General features: G+C 38.1%; 1 protein-coding gene across 14 annotated transcripts in view; it reads left to right on the forward strand.

Annotated features, from left to right (window-relative positions):
• Positions 1-19,016, forward strand: part of ADD1 (adducin 1) — a 66,404-nt gene that overhangs the window by 13,516 nt on the left and 33,872 nt on the right. Inside the window, exon 1 of one of the 14 annotated variants that reach the window (XM_027790931.2) lies at positions 9,634-9,654. The exons of the other annotated variants lie outside the window; for them this stretch is intronic. The gene's annotated coding sequence lies outside the window, so the exon portion shown is untranslated. Of the gene's footprint in view, positions 1-9,633; positions 9,655-19,016 lie in introns of those variants that run through there. 14 annotated transcript variants of the gene reach the window in all.

Here is a 19,016-nt window from a genome sequence, read left to right on the forward strand (position 1 = left end):
GGCAAGTATGAGGCAAGAGAGAAAGTTAAGATTGGTTTAGTTTAGAGAAGACAGATGAGAAAAATAAATTGAAAGTCAGAAACAGTTCTAAAAATCTGGATTACATTAAACAGAGGATTTCTCGAGGATTTTTTTACACATAATGTATTTAAAACACCCTGTTTTTAAGAAGTCACATTCTGTATAAGCCCATGGGACTTATGCTATGAGATATTGTTACAGTGAAGAGCTTAGCACAGCATAAAGTAAGGTTAAACATTGTATAGCAGTTATACAAGGGATGTCAAAATGGATGTAACTTTTTTCATGGTGTAAAGAATAAATCAACAAATCACTGCAGATGAATGTGTGTTACACTGTTCTTAAAATTGCTCACTAGCCATAGTTAATCAGGGTATTTGGAGTTTAACCACTAGTTTGACTGAGTTTGGCAATTTTTGCCCTTTTAGATAAAGTTTTGACATTTACTTATAAAACCCCAAATGGTTCTTACTCTGGCAGCTACAGAATCTCTTTGTATACAAAAGAGAATGCTACAGGTTCTCTTCCTTATAAAATCAGGGCAGTTGACTAAATAAGCATTGGGCTTAATATTTGAGCATTAGAATTGCCAGACTTCTCTTTTGGGCTGAAAAAAAATATGATTAAATCTGAAGCTACTAATTTCTGTCTTTGAAGTAGCTGAAGTCGAATGATCTATATAGATTGCATATATCTTAAGTGGGATTTCGAGCAGAGACATGATGGTATACATGGGTGTCAGGATATGCATAGAAAGGCAACATTTTAATATTAAAAATGGGATAGTAAATGTCATTCATTTACCTAAATGTGGCCCTATAGAAAACATTTTTGTTGGATTTCATAGGGTTCATTGGATGTTTTGCTACTGAACAATTCCAATGAAGTGGGAGTTGCTTATGGCCCAATATGTATTTATTTCTGTGGATGTGTTAGATTGTTTTGAAATCCCTTAAGAGCAGGAACTTCCGTTGAGCACCTGATTGCAGTTTCAGATGGGGGGGGGGGGGGGGGGGGGGGATTGTTTACAAATTACCTAGCCTAGTCTGTTACCCAGCTCACAGCATGACTGCACAGTTAGTTGTGTAGGCTCAGCAATGTGGCAGGCACAATGTGGGAATAGCTGTCAAGGGCGAGTTTGAATTGTATTGTGCTCCTGAGAAAGCATGATCTAGTTACAAAATATGGAAACAAAGACTTTATAAAGAGTAGATGTTTCTTCATATAAAATAATGCTGTTGTAAAAACAAATACCGCAAGCCAGTTCTAATGCAAGTGATTATTGTTTTCATTTCACACAGTAGTTTTGCCCATCTCCTTGGAGAGCTGCTTCTCAAATTCTAAGGTTTTGTTGAGATCACTTGGACTTCACATGGGCAGAAACTACTGGCATGTATCCGACTGCATGCTGTTTGGGAAATAGCTGTGAAAGCTGGGTTTAGAATTCTGGCTTTGAATACTGTGTGCATGTCACTGTTCTGCAATTTCTCATGCCAGTAGCCTTTCAATGAACTTGAAAGAACTGTACGTGCGTATTTCAGCAATAAAGTAGTGGCAGTAGGGTTTCTCGAAGGAGTTAATTTTACAACTTGAGTCAGGAATGAAAGTACTTTAACAGTGCTGTGTGGATTATTTAGGATCCTTGTCTGACTCCAACTCATTTGACATAACTATGTATACTTGATTTTCATTATTTTAACTTAAATTTCTGTTTCTGGGATTATAAGCCCAATGCTGCCTAGGTGTGACTTTTAGAACACAGTGAGGAAAGGTCTCTGGTTCCTACTAGGTAAACATAAGCAGGTGTACTGTGTTTTTAATTTTCTAGCTATTGGTAGTTGTAGTACTGAAAGGTGGATGGCATTTTGCCCATAGAAGAGGGGTCATTTGGATAGGGATCAGAGTAAAAAACAGTAATAAAGACAGTATGATAGTGGAGTTGTTTGTAGACAACCAGTAATAAGACAGATGTAGATACATTGGGGTTTTTTGCTGTTAATCTTCAGATGCTTTTCAGCTACAATAATCCTTGCCTAAAGACCTTAGTCTATGCGGATGGATATTGTTCAGTTTAATCTGGAAGCATGGGCATGTGTAGAACTTGGGCCTTTCATGTTTTACACTGGGACTTGAATTCAGTAAGTGCAGAATGCACACAAGCATGATTTCGGTTTTTTCTTTTGGTTTTAATAATGCTTGTTTACTTTTGTAAAACATTACAGCCATGCAAAACTATTGTGACCTTTGGATACTTTGGTTTGCAGCTCCGTCTTTATCTAATGTTTAGGATTGGACCGTAGGAGAGGATTTGAGTGTTTGGGACTGATTCTTTCAAAGCTGTATGCATGGAAGAGTAGGAGAGAGAGCTGATGTGTGTCCCCATGGGTCTTGGACTGGATGACTGGAACCAGACCCAAAATGTAAATGCATCCAGCTTGCCCTCTTCAGTGAAGGCAGCCTTTACGAATGAGCCTTTGTGACAGGAGAGCATTAGTAGTTCTGCCAGTCAATCAAATTGTGATGTGTGAGGCTCTACAGCCATTATAGTAATTGAGCAAGTATCAGGCTTGGATTAGTCCTTGTCCTCCTGCATTGCAAACAGAATCTTTCTGCCATGGTTTGTGCATATCCTTCTGTGTTTTGTGCGTTCTCCTTTATTCTGTTGATTCTTCGGTTGAATTATGTAACCGTCTGGAGACTATAATGGTCCTAGTTAAGAAATAGGCCTGGTAGAAGGTGTGAGAGTGGCCATGATTCCTGAAATGTTAAGGTCTGGGCTGTTGTGGACAATTGTTTGTGATTCTGACAGTAACTTTGCTGAAATGTCCATTAAACACTGTGTTTGCATGATTTACAGTGACTGGAGAAGCTGGGGAGACACTTCTCCCCAGATGTAAATCTGAAACCCTGTAGAGAAGTGTCTTTTTGCCACTCTCAGGTGGAAACAATGAGAACCTCAGCTGGAGGGTAAGTCTTGAGTTTGCATAATGTTAGCTTAGGCAGCCGTGTTCAGTTGTGCAATACTTGCCTGACAAGGGAGACAGCATAATCAGGAAGGTGGTTTTCTCATGGTGTTTAATTTGTTACCATGTGGGTGTGCATGACCCTTGAGGTTTACCCTGAAGTAGGAAACATGACTGCATAATTTTCCTCCCCTGGGAAAAAGAAAAAGAGACATTAGTTGGTCCTAAAATAGAATTCATGGGGGTTTCTTGACATACTATTTCCTGATACAGAACAAGCAACCATCTAATACAGGAAAATGAGTTCCAGTAACACTTTTATCCATAATTTATATGTTTTTAATATGTAGATTAAAGTTGTAGAGAGCATTCTGAGAGACGGAAAAGAGAATGCTCTTGAATTTGGGAACTGTGTAATGGGATGAACTTTTATCTTACTGTCACTTCTAAGATTTTGATGAAGATACATGCCCTATATAAATATATTAATGCTATTTTAAACACTGTCCAGAAATTTTCAGTCTAGGGTGGATAAAAGATGGTGTAAACCACGTTGTCTCCCTAAAATTTATCAACTACCTGAAGGGCTTACAAATGCCTGATTAACCACCATGTAAAGGAGTTTTTTTGAATTTGAGTAAGCCTGGCTGTTAGCTGTCTTATTTGGAAATAGAAGGGCTATATATGTGGGGTACACATTTCAAAGCTGTTTTTATGTGTAAGTGCAGTATAAAATCTCATATGGAAAGTTTACGTCAAAATTAATACTTAGGCTTGCATTCTGCAAAGATAGTTGTTTCCTCCTGTATACAGGCTTTTAAAATTCTGTCTGATTCTACTTTGTCAAGAGGTTAATTTGGTCTCATAATTCACCTGTATTTCCATCCTTCCCTTCCTCCTTCATCAAAACTGGGAGGTGCTGTAAAAGAACTGGGGGCTGCCACCTAGAAAAGCCTCAGCTGACCTCGAGTGAGAAATTCGTGAAAAATTCAAGATCTCCATTGCCTTCATTTGCCTGATTCAAGCCTACTTGAAATCTCCATTCTTCGTATTAGCCTCTACCTCATTTATGTACTTTGATTCACTCTCTTCTAGCTCAAACTGGTAACACGCACATCAACAACGTTAGTGCTGCTTATATATGAAACTTGCTGGTTCCAGCATAATGCCTGTGCACTCTAATTGCTGCAGCAATTTCTGAGTTACTTGGATTCTCTGCCAGAAAATAATGGTTTGAATTCATGCATCTAGTCATGAATATTCAGGTTAGTTCCATCTCAAAAATCTCAACCAACCAGTCTTGTAATTATGCAGGGTTTTTTTTCTTGTGGGGCATTTGCTGTAGGATCTCCAAAGTTATAGATGTATTAATCATGAATTCATTGAGAAACAACTAAGTTCACCTTGTGGCTCTGTTGCCAAGTGGTGGCACACTGTTACATAGCCTCTTCATCCTTCTTTTTGTGATTTAATAATCTTTTTGAGCAGCTATGCTAATTGCTTGTAACTTTCTTAAAATTTCTTGAAAAGCATAAAGAAATTAACGTAGTTCTTGAATTTTATTATTGGGGTTTATTACATAATTTTGAGTAGCAATAAATGCTGCTAGAGCATACTTAAGATTTATGATATCATTGCCTAACAGATCCATCAATAAAAATGGGATATTTTATAAAAAAAGACAGTTTTAGTGTACCTCTGATTCAGATAAAAATTGCATAATGAAATATAAGCTCTTAAAAAAAAAAAAAAAAAAAAGAGGGGGAGGAGGGAATGCATGTTTGTCAAATTCCCTGAAAACTAATTATCACTGTTGATAGATGAGCAAGTTTATTTCTTGGATTCCCCCCTCCCCCCAGACCACATACCTAAGAGCAGGAGGTCAGAACAACACAAGAAGACTTAATGAATGGGATGTCTTAGCATAACAAAAATAGGTATCATTCAGTACAATCTAACATTAGTGACACTGTTCCTTATTGTGATCTATAAGGAATGTACTAATACATTATTTCAGCCTGGAAAGGCAAAATTGATGTGCTTATGCACTTTTAGTTTGCCCTTGCTTCAATAAGAATGTGTTGTCTCTGAATCAGTGTATGTAAGACCTGTTATTAAGGTTTAATGATTTCTGGTGAAAGAAAAAGTTGAACTAGAGTATTTTGTATTTGCAGTCCTTTTTGCAGGTTTCTTATAAATCGCAAAGCTCTACTTACAGAATAAACTGTAAAGCAGAATCTGATAATTCATGTGCTTGATTTTTAGAATATGTTTCTTAGTAGACTTCCTTATTTAAAAAAAATGCAGAACACCAAACTTTTCTGTTTACTTATTTGACTCCAGTAAGTCCAGTCTCCATGTTTAGATGTCTTATGGTTAAAACCCCTTCAGAATCTTTTCCTGCTCCATTCTTTAAACATTCCAGTTTCAACCTCTTAATGAACAGTAATAGTAAGTGGAAAACTGTTCTTTAGGTATAGTTTTTTCATACTAGGAGGTGAGATTGAGCAGCAGTGCCTCAATGTCTTTTTTTCATACATGTTCATAGGCAATTTGGAGGGATCGTGGGCATGCCACCTTCACTATTAATGATCTGTGGGGTTTGTATACTTGGACTGTAAAGTGTGGAGTTGTCCTTTACAGTCTATCGTAATTTCTATGGCTGTCGTGAACTCTTGAAATACAGTGCATTTAAATTTGGTCTAACATTGTCACTGCAATTATATTTAAAACTGAAATGGCCCGGTCTTTGCATTTTTTGTATCTGATCACATTAAGGATTTGTCCCAGGAAGTCTTCTGTTTCCCAGGGTAGTACCCAAATGAGTAAGTCAACAGATTCTTCATTCTAGGTTGGGAGATGTGTTCAGTGTTTTATCAAAATTAGCTTTTTTAAAAAAAAAACAATAAACCTATTAAATAGCTCTCATGCTTACATAAAGTGAAGTCGTAGCTTTAACAATTCCAGGTCAGTGTTTTTACTATTTATGTGAAACTGAGGGGGGGGGAAAAAGACTCTGTAACTACTTTCCTTTGTCCTTTAAATAAGTAAAGATACAAAATAGCATCCAACTGTTTTGGAAGAAGTTATTTTTGCAGAACAGTTCAAAGGGTTAAATGACATTCTGTTCATTGCCAACACATTTCAGAAATCTCACCCCTTGCTATTTAGTCTGCATGAAAATAACTGGATCCTGGCCAAAATGAGGCCACTTTGCCTATGCACTGCTGTGTTTCAGTTGATCCTTTATGCATAGTGATACTAATATTTTAGATGTGAATACTTTAACTGAAATTTCTTGCATTTTTAAATTATCAGGGAAGTATCTACGCTCCTCTTAAAAAATGAGTTTTAATTTCTTCTGCCTTTTGTAGGAGCTTTTGTTATTCACAGCACTTTCTGCAAGTATAGGTTCTGAGTGTCTTCAGTAGCTGTGAAAGTTAAAGATATTTTAAATATTATTTTTTTTGGGGGGGGGGGTATATCTGTGATAGCATTGGGTATGTGGGTGGAATTTTTTTCTTGTTTCTGTTTTCCCAGACAATAACCTTTTTGAAAACCCTAACAAACCTTTTATTAAACGTAGATTTTCATGTCTGATTTTAGAATGTCCACCCTCCTTTATTTAGAAGAAGGATAGCATTGGATAGGTAGCACCATCAGAAAATACTACTTAAAAAACCTTATAGGAAAAGTGAAGCAATGCTACTGTGGTCAGTAGTGAGGTACTTTGTTCATTTTGCCTATTTTGCTAGACCTTGAAGTCAAAAGAAAATCTTGAGGGAAGAAGAAAGCTTCTCTTTCCTCTTGTATTTGCACTTAGAGTATGCATTTGACTTTCCTGTAGACAACTTGCAACTTGTACTGTGTCCTGCATTGGCATGAGCTCTGGAGTCTTCTGCCTTCTGGTAAAGCTGCTTATGAACTCCACAGTTCTCATGCAGTGCTACAGCCTCTCCACTGCCGTGGGGAAGAGCCTATGCTGTGTGCACTTCCTCTTGACCTGCTGTGCCAGAAGCATCCCCAAGTTTATGATGGACAGTGGGTAAAACCTTGTCCTTGATCATAGTTCCTGACCTAGTTCTCGTTTCTGTATAAAGCCACTGGTGCAACCACTGCGCGTCTCCCTGAACTTGCTCTGTGAAGCGGCAGTAGGCTCTTCTCCAGTAAGTGCCACCTCTGTGTAAGCAGATGGCTTTCTTTCCAGGGGGACTGTGTGGGGTACTGTTAAGGAATTTGGGGACTGTGATGACTTTTAAGTGTGTTGTTTCCTAGGAAAATCTGATTTCAAATGCGTGTATGTGAAAACTATGGAAGTTTTCTTACCTGATTTATTACGTTGGCAAATGAAACATCCAATTTTGCTTCTGTCGGTTTTAGCTCTTCAAGAAACTGATGTGTGCATTTGTGTTTTCCGCAAATCCAGTGTTGGAATTAAGTCTAGCAGCTTTTGTAACTTCAGTTTAAGGCCAGTCTTCATTTCTGGGTCAGACGTGCTGATCAGTTTGTCTCAAGCTTTCTAAATACTTGTTGGATAAAGCTGGGGCCCTGCCCTTGAAAAGCTGGTGATCTGATTTGACCTTTGTTCAAAAATCTGAGGGCACTGGCCTATTGGCATGTTTGGCATGAGGCTTGGAAAGTGCATGTGGGTTCACAGAAACCTAAAAATAAGTAGTATTTGGGTTAAACCTCTTTATTTGTATGGACTCATGACCCTCATGGCAAAAAGAAATCTACATGTGTTTTCTGGTACTGCTGCCTCCATCCATGAATGTTAACAGTGGAAAAATATTTGAATTTCATGGTGTCTTGGCGTCAGATACTTTCTGCACAATTATAGGATGAAAAAATTAATGACTGGACTCATTCTTGTGTAGTACTGAGTGGCATGTGTACCTGACTCTTGGACATCAGTGAAAAAATTTCATGTAGAAATAAAGCAGGCTGGAAAAATCCTTGTCACTAATATTTTCTGTTCAACAAATTTTACAGTTTCATCAATAAGGCATAGAGAGAGTACCTCTCTAGCGCAACCCTTTTTATTCTACAGGCTATTAACTTGAAAAAAACATTAACCTAAGCAGTTCATTTTCAGTGGACTAAACTGCTGTATGCATCAAAGAAGGTAGTGCAACGAACTAAGGTATTTGGGAACTTGTGTAGTTTTTGTCACTGACATTTCACAGGTAAGATAGAACTGAATTATTCAGATGGGATGTTTGCACTTCATGCTGCAGAAGATCATTAAAAAATAGTAAGAAAGATCCTACCTGATCTGATGGAAAACTTGTCCTAATGGCAAGTCTGATCGGTTTTGATCTGAGCACAGGAGAAGGGCTAAGGATTTTTGGTTCTGTCTCTTATTACTTGTGCCTTCTGTCTGACATTGAGTCTCCAGCTGTCACCAACCTACCAGCAGAGGAAGGTGATATTAAAAAAAAAAAAAAAAAAAAAAATTGCTAGAATACTAGCAGTGCTTTGGAAGCTACAAATAACATGAGCATATTGTGCATGTGGAACTTGATTTTTCCCAGAGCCTAAGAAGGAAGGGCAGGTTCATAGATTTCAGAAACAGACGGTACTCTGATCTCAGTGCAGGCAGATAGTAGAACTTGGATTAAAACGTGTTTGGCTCAGTATTGTACATATATGGTTAGGAAACTTCCATCTCTATTGAAGGGCAAAAGTGTCTGATTCACTCCAGAATGTTCAGTCACTCCATACTTTCGTTAGCAAGACTGAAAGGCCCTGTCACCTCTATGACCAGTTAACCAAATAGGTCAAGCTGCTAATCCCTACAAGTCGGTCATCTACTCTCCAAATCATTTTTATAGCCTTTCCTTGAACGCTGATATTTCATGTCTTTTTTTGAAGTGTGTACATGAGAACCACAAATAATATTTTAGTAGTGGTTTTTTGTTTTGATTTGGGGTTTGGTTTTGGTGGTTTTTTTTCAAAAAGGGAAGGCAATTATGCTACTTGATATTCTTTGTTTTATTTTATGAATACAGTAGACCATGTGGCTGCAGCATAATCTTTGCAATTCCTACACAGTAATTTATGACAGCTCCTGAATTCAGTTCTAATCTTGCCTTTTCAGGCAGAGTAATTCTCTTAATTTTTGTCTCCACTTGTACTCCTTTGCATTAGCTGTGTTAAATCGAGTTTTGTGATATTGCACTATTAATTATGTAATTCTGTGGGTTATACTTGAGAAGGTTATTTCAATTGGAACTCAGATTTCTGAAATAAAATACTTTTGTGGTATTTGGCAGCGTAATTATGAGGACTCATTTTGGCAGCTCTTTCAAGTCCAGGTTCAATGTGCATGTTTAAATCTCTGTGTTGGAGCAACTTTATCTGAAAACCATGGTACTGCTCTGAACCATGACACTGAAACCCATGTTTTTCACTGAACTGTAAGGAGTTATTTTGGAGGCTAATAGACACCAAAGTAGTGGAAAGTAAAAGTGTCTCCACTGCCATTACTACCTGTGGCAATTGGTGGTTCTCTGGTAAGAGGCAATGGAAAAAATACGAGTTTGTAGAATTCATACTCTCACGTTGTGCCTGGAGAAATGCAAAGAGATGAAACTCCTGTTTTGTCATTTGCATGCAAGTTTCCTGATACATTTGTGAGGCTCTTAAGGTTTCAGCAGAAAAGCTTAAGGTGTTTATGGTACTTATGCAGAGTATTTCTTTCTGTTATATGTGACATTCTATATTATGATGTCTGCTATCACTTTCCTTTATGTACTGAACATTTCCAGAAGTGCTGTATGAGAAGTGCATGGGAATAAGTAAATTAACTTACTTCGTTTTCACTTCTTTGATTCAGTAGTTCTGATGTTGAGTTAGTAAGCTGGCTTAAAACTGTTAGTCTTTCACAAATTGTTGGAGGCTAGAAACAGCTTTCTGTTGTTTGCGTGTAAACTGCTTAGCAGGAAAATCAGTGAAGGAAATGATCTAAAGAGGTGAAGGAAAGTTAAAAGGCTAGGGCTGGGAAGTAACTGGGAACCTAGTCAATGGGAGATAGGAATTCACAGTTTCAAGGGTAACTCCTTTATTAATCTTATTCCTAGTCCCATTTTTAGGTTGGGATTCCTTCGCATTTTTAAATAGCTTGGAATGACCTCTTTGGAAATTTGATCTTTTCAGCATAGATTAATAAATCTTGTTAAAGAAGTTTTAACATAAAAATGGTACCAATAAAAATGTGGTTTTTAGTGATACCAATAAAAATGTGGTTTTTAGTGATACCAATAAAAATGTTAAAGAAGTTTTAACATAAAAACCGGTACCAATAGTGAGTGTAGGCTGTGACTGTACCTTCCAAGTAAGGTCTGTGCTAGGTGCTGAGGGGAGGAATGTCATGGTGTGCTGCCCTGTTCCATCTTGTGCGTCAATCTCTGCTTCCTACCTCACGATCAGGGAGGGGAGGTGGATAATTACTGTTTCTAAAAGTTCGATACTTTGGTCTTTTAAATCCTTTATTAAAAGGAGGGAAATTACCTTTCTCTGTCTCACCTTCTAGTGTAGTTTTAATGCTAGTTGCTTCCCTCTTCTGTTTGCAAGGACTGAATTACATGTTCTGAGCCATATATCTTGAAACTTACACAGAATTTAGACAGCTGTCTAATATTTATATTTATATAATTTTTTCATATAATTTATATGCATATTATATTTTAATATATTTTATTTATATAAAAAAAACCCTAATTGAGCAATATTCCAGCTGTATCTGTCCAACTAAATTCTGATGTCAATTTTAGGTGGGCTTATGCTATGTAGAATCATAGAACAGCCCTGGTTGGAAGGTATCTGAAAAGATCATCTGGCCCAACCTGTTGGGGGAAGGGGAGCCTAGATGGGATTATCTAACACCCTGTGCCGCTGCTTCTTGAAGAACTCCAGCTGATGGGGACTCTACCAAGTTCCTGGGGAGGTCGTTCCAGTGATTGATTCTCAGCGTAAAAAAAATTCTGTCTTATATCAAGGTGAAACTTCTCCTGGTGCAACTTGTATCGGTTGCCCCTTGTCCTCTCCGTGGGCCTCCTTGTGAAGAAAGAGCCTCCATTCTTTTTGTAGCCACCTTTTAAGTACTGGAAAACTGTGATGGGGTTCCCCCGAGCCTTCTGTCCTCCGAGGAGGAAGGACCAAACTCCTTGAGCCTTTCCTCATAGAGCACATCCTACAGCCTCTGGTGATCTTCGTGTCCCTCCTTTGGAGCCTGTCCACTCTGTCTGTGTCTTCTCGTGGGTTGTGGAGGCCAGAACTGGACACAGGAGTACTTCAGGTGTGGCCCGACACGCGCTTGGTAGATCGGGACGATCGCAACTCTTACCTCCGCTAGCAATGTCCCTGCAGCCCATTTGCCTTTGCCGCTGCAGCGGCGCACTGCTGACTCCTGTTCAGCTCGCTGCCCACCGGGACCCGCAGGTCCCTCTCGGCAAGGCCGCTCCCCACCCGTGCAGATCCCAGCCCGTACCGGGCCCTTTGGTTGTGTCGTCCCCTGTGTGGGACCTTGCGCTCGTCTCTGCTAAACTCTGTCCTGTTCTCGCTGGCCCGCTGCTCCGGCCTGTCCAGGGCTCTCGGTAAGACGGCTTTCCCTCTGATGCATCCACCTCACCACCCCGTGTGGTGTCAGCAGACTTGGTGATGGTGCTCTCAATCCCGTCACCCAGGTCATTTAGGGAGACATTGGAGAGTGTGAGGCCCAGTTGATCCCTGGGCGTCCCCCACTTGTGAGAGGCTGCCAGTGTGAGTAAAACCCATAGATGTGAAACTCTGAGGGCAGCCTGTGAGCCTGGTTCCTGCTCACCTCAAAGACCGCCCATCTGATCTGTATCTTGCCTGTTTGTCCAGGAGAAGGCTGTGGGAAACAGTGTCAAAGACTTTGCTGAAGTCCACGTGAACAATACCCACTGCTATCTCCATGTTGACAGGAAATGCTATTTTGTCATAGAAGGTGATCAGATGTTCTAATTTTGGTTGGGATAGAATTAATTTTCTTCTTCTGTCAGGATTAAACCATGACATGGGGTTAGTCTGCTGTGATTTGCATTTAGGGAATCTGCACTGGCTTTTCCCAGTCACCTGCTTCATTTGGCTTTGGTAAAGCTAGACAACAATCACGCTTTTTTACAACCTGACATAGTTATTGCTGTGCTTTACCTGTGGCTACTTAAATGTTTTATTAACACAACCTAGAAAACCTCATAATAATGAGGTTTTAATAAGCGGGTTACCAAACGTAGTGTTGGATGTTTGGTTTCTTAATGTGCATAATTTCCAAGATTTATTTTTTTTTTTACTGTAGATTATTCTTCCAGTTCTAAATACAGGATCTTTCATTTTTCTGTACAATCAGAGGATGCCAGTTAAGGAGGGACTTTAGTATTTTAAGGATATGGTCTTAATGAAACATTTTATTACTTAATTTTTTTTTTGTGATCGTTACTTCCTTAAAGTTATAACCTTTTTTTTTTTTTTTTTTTTTTGGCAGTTGAAAAGCAATTTGGTACTTTATATGGGAAGAGGCCTGTAACAACTGCTGTTTTGACAACTCTGACACATAGATTCTTGCCCTTCATAAATATTTGGAAGTTTAGTTTTAATTTGAAACAGATTTCTAGCTTTATTCTTTGTTCTTAACCATTTCAAGAGACCTTTTTGCCTAAGTTTTGGGAATAATGAAGGAGTGTCGATGAGTTTCATTACACAAATAATACTGTGTCTCAGAAACTGATACAAATGTTCACTCTTTTGTATGGTTTGAGGTCTCAGGTTTAAATTTTTGCCAGTTCTTTATGTAACCTTGTGATCACTCACAGCCCGCTGTGCTAGGTCTCTGATTTCAGTGTTTTGGAGAAAGTAAAAACAGGAAGTAATTGCTTACACAGAGTAGATGCCTTTCGAGTAAGTTTTTGGGACTTGGGTGTGGTTTTTTGTTTTTTTTTTTTTGTTTTTTCTCTCCCTTGTTCTCTAACCCAGCTTGTTTCTTGAGCTACTGTCATCGATACTAAGGCGTGGTACTACACATATGATGCAATACTTCTGGTCAGATAAACTTATTTTAGTGTTGGATTTCTCTGTTTAGAGTCCAGTATGTAACTTGCAGCATCTCTGTTAATAAGTAAGATAATGGTGCCTACATTCAGTGCAAGATAAATAACTGTTCTTGTTTGTGAAATAGTCTCTTCCTCTTTGAAAACAAAGAGCAGAGGAAATTCTGAAGATGCATGAGCTGGGAACATTTGCTAAAAAAGAATATAATTGTTCGTGATAAGTATGTTGTCTAGTAAGTACCACAGTCATGATTTACTTTTTGTTCCTAGACTTCCTAAGATAGTGCCAGCTTTTCCTTTTAAAAGTTCAGTAGGAAACATTTGGAATGGCAAGAACAAATCCAGTGTCATTGGTGCCAAAACGCTCTCACTGAAAATGATGGAAATTGTAGTGCAAACCATAAATAATATCCCTATTATAAAGATGTATTAATTTTTTAAGGAGCAAGTTTGGCAAATGTTATTCTAAACTAAATAAAAATTGCAAAAAATACAGAAAGTACCAGAATATTGAGTGAAGGGGTAACAGTGCAAGTTTGTAAATGGTTTGGGTTGGGGTTTTTTTGCAGATACCAAGTGATAATGCAACTTCATTTTCTGTAGATGGATGTTTTACTTCTTCACCATCTCCCCGCCAACTCAGTTTTCACCCAAACTCAGTCTGTTCACAATGGCTCAGTTACCTCTTGGGTTTCTTGCTGCCCACAGTGCTGCACCACCCCAGTGCTGCCCAGCCCTTGCCCTTCCTCTTCCTTCCTCCTGTCACCTCATGACTTCCCCATGTAGTAATTTCTGCTCAGTAGCTTTCCACAGTCCATCCCCCTGACTCTTTCCTGGACTATAAAATTATTCTGTCTTTTCTCTGTTCTTTCCCTGTCCTTTTTTTTGCATCCAAAATAGAGCTCCCTTTCTTCCCCCTGCCAGTACACTGCCTGACTTGTCACTTACATGAGCCTTTCAGGTAACTGTTACTCCTCAAAGACTGCTGCAACAGTGTACAACAAAGACTGCACAACAGTGAAGAAAAGTTATTTTAATTTGTTTTGCTACTCCCTTGTCCCTTCCCCAGTAACTTCTTGTCAAATCTGTTTTCACCTCTTTTAGACTTAGTAGCATAGTTCTGGTGTGAGAAGAGATACCTTGTTGAAAGAACTGTCAGAAAAAGGTTGATATAAAGGAAATTACTATGTCATTGTCAAAATCTGCCTTGGAAGCTGTATGTCCTGGGAATAGGTACCCTTGATCTCTGTTGCTGGTGACTGGGATTGTATCAACACTTGAGAAGCCTGCTGCTCATTTACTTTGCCAGTTTGGCACGAGGTCCCATACAGAGGTTTTGCTCACGTGGTATTTTGTACAGAGAAATCGTAAGCTACCAGGAAGAAGGCAGGTTTTGTTTTGGGCTTTTCTTCTCTAAAATGACTTGATTTTGTAAGGTTTTGATCAGATAACTCTCCTAAACTTAAAAAAAACCCCACAAACAACTGTGGGCATGTGCTATCTTAAATTGGCAGTATCTTTTAAATGTTTTATAAGTCTTTTAAGTTCCTTTGTCTTCTTAATAATATGTTGAACTACAGTGAGATCCCAGCTCAAATCCAGTGTTGTTTTTTAAAATTATTTTATATAATTTTTTTAGATTTCAGGGAGGGATTTTTTTTAATGTGCCCTGAAGTTACTGTAGATTCTTATCAGGTATTATTTGCTGTCAGGTAACTGTTTAAAGTTACTTATCTGTATGTGCATTATCTAACTCTCCAGACTGACTACTGAGGAACATAAGCTTTTTAAAAATTGAGATTTTTTTTTTTTCTTTCTGGATGTTAACATGAACAATTTTATGGCATTCTTGTTCTAAAACTTTCTTAGTTTGTTTAAACTGTGTAACACCACTTCCTCTGAGGTGAATCCTGTGACAAAACCCTCTTGGGTTAGGAGAGGAGAAGGAGGAAGGGGATTTTGAAAGATAGAAGTAACCTGAAATATTAATACCAGTTTCAGAATTTTTTTTTGTAAACAGTAGTCGGTATCTGTAACTGCACTATAAATTTTATGAAGCTGGTTTCCTGACAAAAAAATGTATTTCATGAAGCTGTTTGTAGTACTTGAATAAACATACACGTGCCTTTTGGTAAATATGATGTGCTGTGAGTTGGCTTGGTGTCTCTCATTTAATGTGGTGATTTATTGAAATTTTGAGTGTTTATAGTACATTTGAGTGTTTATATGTACATATTAGAAGATTGGATCTAATGCTTCAGTTACTGTAAGGTGTGATTTGGATTTTATGATTGATTGATCACACACGCACACTCCCCCCAGTAATAGACAGAGGGAACAGCATCTCTGTTTTTGAAAATAGCTGCTTCTGAGAGAAGGGCTTTCTTACCCGCTTACATTTTCCGGCATGGCTTTTTCAGTTAAGGGTGTGACTTTTTCTGATACAGTTGTTCTTGCATTAAAACACTTATCATGGCAAAAAGTCCTTTGACATTACAGCTTATCTTACTTGGGGGCTGTAGTATACTGCAGCAGAAAGGAACTGTCTGTACTGGAGAGTTGTGGGGCTGGGGATGGTCTGAATTTTTTTTCCTTTTGTACTCCTTGGGCAGCCTGTTGTGATTTTCAGTGTGACTTTCCAGTTTATAGAACCACTGGCCATTCCCCAGTGTCTGTTCAGTTTAACTGCTCAGATGCCTTTTATTTATTGTTATCCATATTACTGAAGCTCTTACTGGAGAGTTCATCATGCCTTATTCCCAAAGGGTCTTCTGACAAAACTTACAAATAAATTTCAATGGCCTGTGCAAAATGTCAAATAGGTCTGTTTCTAATTGAAAAATAAATACATTTCTCATCATTAGGTGACAGTCGTTAAGATAAAAATATTGCTATTTCAGTCACATTACAACAATTAATTAGTAGACTTTGGGGGGTATACCATTAATTTTGGGCACCTACAAAACTGAGCTGTGAAACTGATATTTACCCTTAGCTATAAAATGATCACTTAAACATGGAATTTTCTGTTATACTATTGCCACCACATAGTTTCCCAGGACCTTCCTGAATGCCATCTTATACTTGGGTAAAGGAGTAATACAACTTTGGCAAGACACTGTGATCCCTTTTTAACATGGCCTGTGTGGGCTGTTAGGGACCAGTGCCTTTCCAATGCGATTAAAAAAGAGTGAAGAGAGGTAATTATGTATGTAAATCATTTGGAAATGGCTTTTGGTACTCTGAATGTAAGATGGAATTACTATAAATAATTAAATGCAAAATTATGTCTGCAGATGTGTTACACTCCTTTAAATAAGACTGCACATACACACAAAATGCAACATTAGACTTAAATGTATTCTGGAAATTCAGTGCTTCAGCAGGCAGGAGCAGCCCACTCTGCTTGGTGGAGAAGCTCAAACTTACCATTTTCCCATGCTTTAGTGAATACACATCGGGGGCTGCACTAAACAGAATGCAGTATAAATTCTGAATTCCTTGAGCAGTTTGATTTGTCTTTATTTGGGGACTTGCCCTTGTGCTGTTTCTAAATTCTCTGATTCCTTGTGATAAGCAAAGGATGATGTTCAGACTTAATTAGGCCAGTTGAGCTATTACTGTAAGAGTAAGCTATATGTTTGGATCTGCAAACTGTAACTTTTCAACAAGCACCTGGATGTAGAGGTATTAGGACAGCTGACAGAACTCAGAAGAAGGGTTGTGGGAAGTGGTAATGGGCCTTCAAAAGCATTTTTGGGGTATGAAATGGCAGGTGGTGCTGGCTGGAGGAGGAAGGGAACTTAGAGGGTGTGTGTTGGGGATCTGAAGTTGCTAAAGGAGAGGTGGCTCCTTTGCTACCTGCTTAAAACTTTCTAGGTCAAATATCTTACAAGGTTTTCTATGTGGATAAAAGCATTATTTCTTCTTGCCATACGCTGTATTTCCTCCTGGGTCGAGGAAAGCTAGTAATTAAAAGACCTTAAAATAATAAAGGCTGTGTGTATGTGCTTATTTTAAAGAAGAAAAAAAAAAAAAAAAAGATCTGACCACGACTTTTTCAGCCTAAGCTGATTGGTTTGCACTGAAATACTTTAGACAGTGCAGAGGTGTCTCTGTCTTTATTTAGCAACTCAGTGGGTGGAAATCACTGAGCATCTAAAACTTGAGTGTCTTAAGTGCTAACATAGTTTCTGATAGTGGTATCCTCTTCTGCAAAGTCAAGGAAAATACTTTTCTTTTGCTTGTTGTGTTCAGTTGTCTGTTCAGTGATTTGTTTGTTCTGAAATAAGAAATCAGTTGAGTTTTGAAGCTTCTTTTCTAATGTGAGAATCAAAGAGGATGAAATCTGCTAATTCTGAAGTCTTGAAGTAGATTTTTTTTCTTTGCTGCAATGATTTTGTTAAACATAGTCTGCATGTCAAAATAATTCATGTAAATTTTCCTTTTGTGTACGCATCCACATCTGAGGTGGTTTTACCTAATAAATGTACAAGTAAATTCCTAATCAAATTGAAATCCACAAGCAAGTACACTTTGAGACAAGTCACTAAGGAAAATCTAAAAATAGTAAGAGACATATACCACAATTTACTAGTTATAATATGTAGAAATTAATCATAAGTTAAATTATGATACATACAATCTTTTCTACAGCATAGTAAAAAGCATTGCATGCAGCAGATGTTAATGGTATTAATGGTACTAATCCTTGCAGTTGCAAAACTGAAGATGCATAATGAAATTGACTCTTTAAATCAGGGTGGTTCTTACTGTACGGAACCTCGAATCTAAATCAGTATTACTGAAATGAGTCTGTTTCACCTTATGAGAACAGGGATCTAGATTCTGTAACTTTATTCTCTATCTATTCTTCCACCTCCAAGAAAAGACCTGCTAACTTCTCTTGGCTCATTTTCTTAGTACAATTACTAAATGTTATGATGGCAAGACTTGCATATCTTGTGTATAATGTAAATAATTGCAGTTTTATGAACTAGCAAGCCATTCAGCGTTAAATATTATTATTACAGTTCAGTGAGGTTCGGTTTGTGTTAATGAAATTTTGTTTAATAGTGTACAATATGCAAAGAATATACATTTTCTGGAAAAGTCTAAATTATGTCAGTTTGAGTCTGAAGGCATTGCGCATGTGGCTTTATTGAACTCATTGCTTGTCAGTGGAAGACTTCCAAAAAAAATCTACTGAACATGATTTTGGAATGAAGGTTATAATATCGTGCCCAGAAAACTGGGATAATGTTACACAAAGGGCTTCTTGTGAGTGAAAGAAGCATGTGTGTATGAGCAATACCAGCTGAGTTTTCAGCCTTTCTAGTAGATACATGCAGTTGCTGATTGCAACATGTAAAACTGAAATGAACCCTGGCCAGTGGGTGGGGTTGTGTTCGTGGGTGTGCTTTCCAGATTCCAAACCCCACATGCTAATGTGGTGATGTGCGTGGTGTTGAATGAACCTAAAATAAATATATTTCTGAAAAGTATGCCTCGGGTTGTAGAGTTAGTGTTTCTGAGTTTGTCCCCAGAAATGTGTTCGCAATCTGAGCATGTTTTACTGGGGTTCATTTTTCATATTAATGAACATATGTAATATTCTGTCTTCCGTAATGACTTAAATTCTGCTTTATGCCATATTCTTTTCACAATGTCTGCTTTAACTTTTTAAATAAAATAAACAAAAAAGGAACCCCGGTTCATTTAGACCTCGTGTCTTGAACTTCTCTGTAGAGAAGGTCTGAAGGACTTGCATACTTCTGAAAAATCAAGCTGTGTAGACAGCTTAAAGAACTGGAGATAGTTTAAATGGGAGCTCTTGTTTCAGTTGTGTAGCGTGTACATGTGTAGCATATTTGACTTTTATATGTTAGCCTACTCCTCTAATCTTACATTTTAAAATTTTTTTCCCCTTCTAAAATATTGCTGTCTAATCACACAAACATAG

Source organism: Falco peregrinus, chromosome 2 (assembly GCF_023634155.1).
Source record: "Falco peregrinus isolate bFalPer1 chromosome 2, bFalPer1.pri, whole genome shotgun sequence".
In the NCBI taxonomy this organism is placed as follows: Eukaryota; Metazoa; Chordata; class Aves; order Falconiformes; family Falconidae; genus Falco; species Falco peregrinus.